The 9,621-nt window shown below is 34.3% G+C and overlaps 1 long non-coding RNA gene across 1 annotated transcript; it reads left to right on the forward strand.

Annotated features, from left to right (window-relative positions):
• The first annotated feature begins 4,106 nt into the window (after positions 1-4,106).
• LOC149774995 (uncharacterized) lies at positions 4,107-7,575 on the forward strand. The gene is made up of 2 exons (XR_016416642.1): positions 4,107-4,282; positions 4,484-7,575. It is a non-coding gene; the product is annotated as an uncharacterized LOC149774995 (long non-coding RNA).
• The last annotated feature ends 2,046 nt before the right edge of the window (positions 7,576-9,621 follow it).

Here is a 9,621-nt window from a genome sequence, read left to right on the forward strand (position 1 = left end):
AACGGCGCTAGACTAAAACTGACAACGTCCCATGTCAACCAGCAGATGACGTCGAGAATGTAGTGACGTCAACAGTTGCTTAGAATTTCGAAGTTCTTTAGAACAGACACTAAGAAAACTTTCGACCGCGGTATTTCTGAACTTAACGTGGTATAGTACAATTATATTAGCGACCAACAATTCAATGTTCTTGGGCAGGGGACTGACACTTTCCGTCTCTTAATACTGGAAATTGTCTTGATATTTGATATACATGTCAATTGTTGAATATGTTTAAATCTTAAAGCAGTACATAAAGAGGAATAATTAGGCTAACGTTTTAGCAGATACCGTTAAAGAGACCCTTCTGACATTAGAGAACGTATTGCTCAAAGTCGGAACCGTTGATAATGAATAATACAATTTATTAGCTATACTATTGATGTAGGCAGAACAACTGAGTTGGATGCCAACCCTGGAAAAAATATGTGTCAGAGAGGGCAGGCAAATACAAAACACACATGCTTACCAACCGAGAAAATATTTAGTCGACTTGAAAAAAAAATGATCTAACGTTCAAGCAGAAAACAAACGCGCTCCTGAAAATATCAGGATCAATCGAAGCAATACAAAGAAAACGTAAACTTAACACATTCACATACACTAGTAAATAACTAAAACAGGGCATGCGGCGTTTTTTTTTTTCTTCTTCGGGTGTGTGTGTTTTCGTTCCTTTTTTTTATCCGAATTTTTCCGGAAATTTAGATTTGACCCGATTATGTTTCACACCATTTTGTTTTTCGCTGCGTTGGCATACTTGACACGTGTCAAAGATGTGATCACAAATTTTAAAGAATAATTTGTGACATATATAACCGTTTTGTAAAAAGATAATTATTGAAAACTCTTTGTCACGAATAACGAAAAGGACGCATATAATGCTGATATCTCCGATTAGGACTCACAGTACTAATTCATTTTCCAGAGTAAACCTATGCAAACCCCATGATATTAAAAATAAAATAACTTAAATTGTTTGAGTGTTCATGATCAAACCTATATTTATTAGTATAGATGAAACCCGGATGTCAGCTTCTGTGTAGAGGAAAGGATATGAGGCGCGGCATTTTCTGGACCTGCATCTGATCTGTTTGAAACATGTACTTTCAATTCCGCACCAAAGAGTCAGGAGCGAATTTTAGTAATGAGTGTTACAAACTCAAGACTGTTAAAGGACTAAACTTCCAACAATAAAAATTGTCTCTAATTTTTTCACTTACAACTAGGGTAAGTGCTCAAAAGATTCTTTTTCCTACAACATAACTTACATTATTAGCAAATCATGGTCAGCCTAACCCATATATATTTATTTTAGGTTCACCCATTTCCAGGCTGCTTCCCATTTTCCATATCATTAGTACCGCGTGTCCTTTATCTGGTATCTATTCTGCAACAATGATCGAAGAAAAGCAGTCTAAAAACAAGACTAGCCTATTTACAACTTACGGAAAAGTAGTATCTTTAATAATGTAATAACATATTGGCCTTAGAAATTTCCTTTAATATTGAGAACCCTTTACATAACGTCACGTTGGTTAACTTAGCAACTTAATATGAGAGAAGTAATTGGCTAATCAAATCAATCTGAAAAAGAAGAAGAAAGGACAAGCCAAGTCAGATGAGTGTGTGTGTGGGGGGGGGGGGAGGGAAATGGGCAGACATACAGGTACATATGTAGGTAGGTAGGCAGGCAGGCAGGCAGGCAGATGGACAGACAGACAGACAGATAGATAGATAGATAGATAGATAGATAGATAGATAGATAGATAGATAGATAGATAGATAGATAGATTTTGAATTGGATATGTAATATAGCTTTAACATGTTTTCAGTTCCTATCACTAACTGTTACTGCTGAGCGCCAAGCGATATGTATTTGGTATGACTCGGCCGGGAACCGAACCCGCGATAAAGAGAGAGAGAGAGAGAGAGAGAGAGAGAGAGAGAGAGAAAAGATGATAAATGTGGAAATATCACTTGTGATTGTGAATTAGATCTGACTTATGAAATAAGGCAAATTGAAATCCAGACATTGATTGCACCAAATAGAAAACGTGTTTATTTCGCATAACACAAACTGTTAAACGAATACGGGTTATTCGGATAGGTAAAAAAATTGAATCAATATATTTATAGTAGTAAACACATATTGATAAACAACAATGAAGGACACTTCACTTTGCGGTGGGTATTATTTAATGGAATATTATCAAATTATCAGAATCTAAAAAAATGTACGTACAAGTATTGCATACATAATACCTTAACAAAACAAGTAAACACAGTGCATACCTTGTATACATTTATGGATTTGAATAGGGGCATGACAACGTAATATGCGTAATAAAATTAGGTGTAAAAAGGCTCTGTACTGAAGTGCTCCAAGAAAAGAAAACATTCGAAAACCATATAAAATTAAAATGAAGCTACAACAAAATTATTAAAACAGACAAAACAAACAACTAAAAAAAAGAAAACTGAAATTTGATGCTAAAATTTCTGTTCCAGTTACTATTGTAATACTCCATAAGGGTCTTTTTACATAGCGAATTCAATGCTAGCGTGAATCCCGCCAAAAGGCATTTTCCCCCCTGATCTCCAAGGATTTCTGTTCGTCGGTCGGTTACTGGTATAAACGATACCAATTGTACAAACCCAGATGGGCGGAGCTTAAGGACTGGCGGTACTTTTTCAACTCCAATAGTAAACATATGTAAACACTATCATATTCAAAATTCAATAACTTAAAATTTCTGGGTGCTGATGATGAGACCTATAATTATCCATGCACATCTAACCTTGGTGCAAGCTTATGTGTGGGGAACACAATATGAGCCACGGCATTTTGTTTGTCTACATGTGCACGAAACAGTATTGAGTACTCCTGAGTCAAGCCTGTACAAATACTAAAATTGCATCAGTAGAAATATTTCTATCTTTTTTGAAAAAAAATTACATCTAGGATAAGCTATTTTAAGATACTTTTACTAAAATTTTAATTTTCTTTATGGCATCACGGTACCAATTGTTTTTCCATATACCTCAATGTTAATGTTTTGTGAAATAAATATACTTTCTGTCCAACTTGGGCATGCATGTCACACACTGTCATATAGAACACTGCTAGATTGTCAATTTGACAATGATATAACCAGTTACTCCATTGCATTTAAGAGAGATAACTCTACTGGAACTAGACAGGGGTAAGAGTTATCTAGTCACAACAGGCACATTTTCAGCCATGTGTACCATCTTTAAAAAAAAATCATAAAAGATACAAAATATGACCTAGATAGAAATTAACACAAACTCACATGTTGCCAAGAGGCTCAACTTTTTTTTAAAGCCAAACAGAAAGTACAACTCTTACATAATGCACCAATTACAGCTAGTGTTGTTCTTTAATTCTGAATACAATGTTCCATACACCTTAAGCTCCGCCCACCTGGACTTGCGCAATTGGTACCGTTATACCATTATTAAACAGTTATGGACCACCAAACCCGTAAATACTCTATTATTTCTTCACCCATTTCTATAGTTCTTCCGTACAATTAGTACCGTGTGTCCTTTAGGTGTACGGAACAGTGTGTTCAGAAATAAACTACAAAATTAGCTGTGATAGGGGTAACATGTAAGAGTTGTACTTCCTGTTAGGATTTTATTTTATTTTTTAAAAATGAGCCTCCTGGTAACATGTGAAATTATGACAATTTATATCTAGATTATGTGTTGTATTTTTATGATTTAAAAAAAATAATTGTAGTACACATAACTGAAAATGCTTCAGCTGTGACTAGATAACTCTTACCCCTGTCTAGTTTCAGCAGAGTTATCTCTCTTAATTGTAATTGGGTGCCTGGTTTTGTCCCTGTCAAATTGTCAATCTACCATTTTTCTCTATGACAGTGTGTGACATGCATACTGAGGTCGGATAGAAAATATATTTATTTCACAAAACATTAGCATTGAAGTCTATGGAGAAACAATTGGTACCGAAATACCTGCTGTGACAATTGGAACATTGGTCAGTTACTTCCCCCTGATGTGATAAGGTGGCGCTTTAGTCAGGTAAACCCCTTCAATTCCGGTTTACTTCGTCTATGCTGAACCCATACTCGTGACTGTCTGAAAAATGCTTGTCGTGCCTCAGTGAAAAAGCCTATTACCTGTACTAGCTACATTTCTATTAAGATGGTTGGTCAAATGCATCAGTCGCACAATGAACGTGGTGTTCGTTATGGTGAGTACGTTATGACTTGGGCACATTTTGGTATTCATACATACGTACGTTTTGACTCTGTCAAGTTAATTTAGACTTGGGTATGTATTGAGTGTAATTCTTTGGCCAGAGTCGGCATTCATGTATTGGAAAACTTTACTAAGTGCTTTCTTTACTCTCATTAGTCATATAATGACCATGTGTAAATCTCTTCGGTTTCAGGTCAAATCTCCACAGTCCAGGATGCAACGAATCTGAATTCATTAATCAGAAAGACTATTGCTGATGGAAGAAACCAAACAACATCAACAACAACAACAACAACAAAAACCAAACAACAAACAAAAAACCGAACAACAAACAGCAAATACTCAATTGTGACATTCGTAATTAAAGGTACTCCAAGAGTTTCGACGTGAAGGAGAACATGCAGTTATACGTAGCTGAAAAGACATTGATGTCTGAAGTTTCTGATTAAATCATGTATGGCTTGAAAGAGCACGAGAGACTAGATGGAAATGAAAAGCCATTCAAGTGTGAAGTTTGTGACACCGTTCAGCCACAGGTCCACGGTGATTTTCCTTATGAGGGTACATACTGGAGTGAAACCATTCAAATGTGAAGTATGTACTAACATGTTTTGAAGGAGGTCAGACTTGAATGCCCACGTGATGATGCATATTGGAGAAAACAACATTCATTTGTGAAGTTTATGATAAACTGTTTAGAGATAATGCCATAGTGAAGAAGCACACAAGAATACAATGTGGAGGAAAACCATTCAAGTGTGAAGTATGTCCTAACCTGTTTTGTAGGAGTTCAGACTTGAATGCCCACATGATGATACATATTGGAGAAAACAACATTCATTTGTGAAGTTTGTGATAAACTGTTTCGAGATAATGCCATAGTGAAGAAGCACATGAGAACACACTGCAGAGGAAAACCATTCAAATGTGAAGTATGTACTAACCTGTTTTGTAGGAGTTCAGACTTGAATGCCCACATGATGATGTATATTGGAGAAAACAACATCCATTTGTGAAGTTTGTGATAAACTGTTTAGAGATAATGCCATAGTGAAGAAGTACACAAGAATACAGTGTGGAGGAAAACCATTCAAATGTGAGGCTAGTGATAATATGCTTAGTGAAAGTGATGAGTTTTGGGTGAACTTGAAGATACATACAGGAGAAAAAACATTCAGTTGTGAAGTTTGCAATGAATTGTTTAGTAGGCATTTAAAGTTGAAAGAATGCACGAGGTTACATACTGGAGAAAAGCCATTCAAATGTGAAGTTTGCTATGAAATCTGCATCAATTGTTCAAAGATGAAAGAGCACTGGAGTGTACATACTGGAGACAAAATATTCTTCCAGTGTGAAGTTTATGACAAACTGTTTAACCACCGTTTTAGCATCAATGCTCATAAGAGGTTATATACTAAAGAAAAGCATTCAAGTGTGAAATTTGCAATAAAATATTCAGCGAGGTTACAACCTGAACAGGCACATTCAGATACTTACTGGAGAAAAACCATTTAAATTTGAAGTTTGTAAAATAATGTTTAGCCAGAGTACTAGTGTTACCAGACATATGAAAATGTATAAAGGAGTAAAAACGTTTATATGCAGTGTTTGTGATATAATGTTTAGAGTGGTGATTCAATGAAGGACATGTAATACATACTGGAGAGAAACCATTCAAGTGTGAAGTTTTTTAGAATTGATCATTTCAAGAAGATCAAAATGACACATGTCATGAAAGCAGACAAGCATACATATGATACAATTGTGATAAAATGTTTGGGCAGTGTCCTCACATGGTCCAGATAAAACTCTGACATACAGAATTGATGACAAAAGTTTCCCCTCACCTCATCCGATGAATAAATTGATCTTTTGAACACTTATTTAAGTAAGTGTAGCCAGTCTTAGAAATTGTAACTAAATGCACCCAGGAGTAAGTTTTCAGTTTTCGAAATTCACTTGGGAATATTGCTTCAGTAGAAATTATGCCGGCATGAAAATAATTACTAGAACTACAAAAAGACACTGTACAATCTCTAGCTTTATATGCCTATTTTAATCATTACTTCATGTCTGTAGTCCACCTTGACTTCAAATCGTCAGAAAAGAAACTATGTTGTTGTAGGGTTTAACGCCATTTTTCAGCACACAATAGGCTATACATGGTGGCTGGTATTAATGGTGGAGGAAGAACCACTGACCCACAAGAAGCTACTGGCAAGCTTTCTCACATACCCACATTAGCTGAATCCAAGACTCAAACCCATGCATATATATATATATATATATATATATATATATATATATATACGTTTCTTGTCCATTTGATACTTTTTGTAGACTCTTTGAAGTGAATGAAACAGTACTTTATGTTGGGGCATACTATTTGTCACATGAATTAAATCAAATTCAGCACTTTTGTTAAAATTAGACAGCAGTAGCTGCTACAATTTTTAACAGCATATCAGCATGATCCTGGTTTAACTGTGTTTAGGAAATTTAGGTGTCCTTAGATAAGAAAGAAATCATAAAGGGTAATATCATTAAAATACAAAATCTATTCTTTGTTCTATATAAGCTGTCCTCTTGAAAGACAAAGTCCAAGACTTTTGCATTTGAAACATTATCCAGGATTATGAATAGATGCATATCCTGGTATTTTGACAATTGGAATTTAAATGTGACCCATTTCTAATGCATGGTACTCCAGCATAATTTCCTACTGAGATTGTGTTCTCCATTGCAAATTTACTGAACATGCCACCCATGATCAACATTTGCTAGACTACTGTTTACTACTTATTGGCCAATAATATCATACCAGTTTAAAATCATTATGAACTGGATGTAGCTAACAGTTCAGTGACGTGACACGTAATTGAATGAAGGTTAGTTTATGAAATGATTGTATTAATATTTCATCTGATATCAGCATTTATTTGATTGTCCATTAAATTATAAGCAATTAGTCAAAACTGGAATATACAATGGATCATGAAGTCAGTGGTCAATGAAGTTGTCAATCCCAAGATGGTTTCCAGTGCTGAATATAACATTGAGTTATGGTAATGAATGGCATATCTTTTTTTCTTATTTACAAAGGGGAACAATGAGATTAGACTGACGTTTTGTCACTTTGTATCAGCTGTTGATTTCTTTTCCAACTTGACTAAATCACCTTCTTGGGGGATTAATTTATCTAGTGCTGTTAGATTTACTTTAAGTGAGTCATGCAATTATTTCAGTAGGTAATGATCTGTTTCCAAAATAAAACCATAGACTAAATTTGTTTGTTACTTTTCTGTGTTATTCTTTTATGAGTATATATTGGCACATGAGCCACCATATAATAATTACAATCAAAATACATGTTGCAGAGGCCTTTGAAACTCTGTAATTGTAGTAAGAGAATATCATAAAATATAAAAGAAAAACCAAATTGTATATGACTTTGTACTGTGATGCACTCAATTGGAACATCTGTGACGTTCATCCTGGTTCTACTGTTATGTCCGTTTTTGTAGTCATGTTTACTAAAGAAATTCTTCAATCTTGCTATACTATCTGAAGCATGATCATATGAATTGTTGTGTTCATTTTTGGATTTGAATATATTCAAATTATTTTTCACTGGAATCACAGTGCTCATTTATTTGGAATTATAGTAAATTCAGAGAAGGACATATTTGGATAATATTAGTGGGATACATCAAGAGACTGGTAATACATAGCTACACTATAGGACACTGGCACATTATCATATTCGAGACAACCGGCATATCAACACATTAAGTATTTGAACTGATTTGGAATACCACTAAAATTCAATTTAAATTTTATACATTTGGACTTGTGATAAAACTTTTAGGGCTATTGGGGATTTAATTAACAACACAGTAAGTTATTTTTGAATATTTACGTTGTATTTTAGGGAAATAACTTATTTGTTGAATTTTACAAAACTTGTTGGTTTTGGCTCATTTCTGTTTCTTAGTTTAAGGACATAGATTTGTAACATTATATTCATAGTAATTATGCTAGGGTTCATTGTATTTGCCGAAGATTTATATTACTTCCAATCGCAATACCTGTTTCAGTATAATAAAAGTGTAATATGACTTGAAAGATTCAAGTCACAGAATGAATGATACAGGAACAACGGACAAAAGGATGGACATATTGCCTGATCGCTGTTTTTCTTAAATAACGCAGTATGCGGTCAGGAAATGTCATCAGAAGAGAAACATTTCAGGTTCAATTATATTTATTTATTTCACGGTTTTATGTATATGACAATAGTGTACAATTGAAGAATATATAAATTTAATTTTGATTGGTCGTTAGAGAAAGAGAGAGAGATAAAAGTAAATATACATTGTGTGCAAGAGAGAGAGAGAGAGAGAGAGAGAGAGATACAGAAAGAGAGAGATACAGAAAGAGAGGTGAGATACATATAGAGAAAGAGAGAGGGAGATAGAGACAGAGAAACATATACAGAGAGAGAGAGAGTGATATATATATATATATATATATATATATATATATATATATATATATATATATATATGAGATACATAGAGAGAGAGAGGGAGGGAGATAGAGACAGATACATATACAGATTGAGAGAGGGAGATGTCTGATGGTTTTTTAAATGTGTTCATATGTAGATAATTATACATTAATACATAATATAATCTGATTCAAATATCCACGTAAGAACAAAAACTATTGATGAATGGACGATAGTGAGCAAAGAAACTGAAAATTATAAGCATTTACATTCGATTATCAGTGAATGAGAAATGCAAAAGAGAGAAATACAGAAAGGGGGGAAGGGAGTAAGATGGGGAAAATATTTGTTTTCAAATATGTTCATATTTCGCTAAACAAACAATTAAAACATGACTAAATCTAACCAAAAATTCACAACAAAAAAACCAAAACAAACGATTGATGGCTAAAGGAGGGAAGGTGAAATCGTGATTTAACAATCAGTCATAATGCCCTCTTCTCCACCAATCTGTACATTAATAAATTCTTTGTTAACCAGCTAAAATGCAACTGGACGGAATAAATCCGCCCACTTTCTTCCTTGTTATCCGTGATCTCCTCGTTCCATATACCATTCCCATGGAGTTAGGAGGTGTCAGTTGTTCCAACAAATCACCTAGAGATAGATAGATAGAAACAAAGATATTAATTTCTTTAACAACTTTATCAATTTTCATAAACAAATAGTGAACCCACCAAAATAGTGACATCAACATATTCCAAAAAGGTACAACATTGCTGCTAACCATTGACGAAAAGATTGTCTGTCAGAGAATATAG

The sequence above is a fragment of the Sinohyriopsis cumingii genome, unplaced genomic scaffold (genome assembly GCF_028554795.1).
Source record: "Sinohyriopsis cumingii isolate HCF-2022 unplaced genomic scaffold, ASM2855479v2 utg000036l, whole genome shotgun sequence".
Lineage (NCBI taxonomy): Eukaryota > Metazoa > Mollusca > Bivalvia > Unionida > Unionidae > Sinohyriopsis > Sinohyriopsis cumingii.